The sequence below is a fragment of the Wasmannia auropunctata genome, unplaced genomic scaffold, assembly GCF_000956235.1.
Source record: "Wasmannia auropunctata unplaced genomic scaffold, wasmannia.A_1.0 LD336116.1, whole genome shotgun sequence".
In the NCBI taxonomy this organism is placed as follows: Eukaryota; Metazoa; Arthropoda; class Insecta; order Hymenoptera; family Formicidae; genus Wasmannia; species Wasmannia auropunctata.
Window position 1 is genome coordinate 20,258 of NW_012026774.1, and position 811 is coordinate 21,068.

The following is an 811-nucleotide window of genomic DNA, read 5'->3' on the forward strand; positions in this document are numbered from 1 at the left end:
CGAGAGTACCCACTCTCTAACAAAGCCGCCGCCTTTAACGCGAAATTGGCCCCAAAATTCCGAGGCCCATTCGAGGTGCGTCGAATAATATCCCCCGTAATCGTCGACCTGCGCGACGCCCGTGGCCGCTGGGCCCGACACATACACGTTCAGGACCTGAAAGCCGCACCGGGGGAGCCAGTCGAGGAAAACACGAGCGATGAGGAGCCACCACCGACGGACGAAATGGAGACCGACGGGGAATGAGAAAAACAACAACAGGAAGTGACGGCGGCACAGAGCCCCCCCCCCCAACCTTGCCAATTTTACACTATCCCGCAACATGCCACCGAAAAACAGACACTTCGCGACCAACTGCTGTACGCGATGGGCGCGTATCGATGAGGTTATTCCCGATTCGTTAACCCTCACTTAATCTAGTTGAAATAATTCACTCCGCCCGTCTTACATTGTTATGTCTTACAGCTATTGGTTGGAGAGGTTACAGTTTTTGGTGAGACGCTACCCTCTCCATTTCGATTTTAGTTTGATTGGCCATCTATTGGGGCTTCGTTTTAGCGCGATCCCGGAATTTGGGGATGCCTATTTCTACTTGAAAAGCACTGTTTTTCTAGATATCTATTAGTCACCGATTTCTCCTGTTATCGAGTGACCCTGAGGTCTTAAATTCCGACTGGGGTTTTGATAGTTGAAAACAGATAAATCACCTTTTTTCTGAGGAGATAACTTTCTCTTACGAAATTTCAGAAATTTTGAGTTTGTTTTGCGATTAAATTTTATTACATCCCTTTGTGAGTTTTTATAGTTCCGC

General features: G+C 47.8%; 1 protein-coding gene across 1 annotated transcript in view; it reads left to right on the plus strand.

Moving 5' to 3' along the window:
• LOC105448182 overlaps window positions 1–811 on the plus strand; it is a 5,615-nt gene that overhangs the window by 3,436 nt on the left and 1,368 nt on the right. The gene's annotated exons all lie outside the window — the stretch shown is intronic.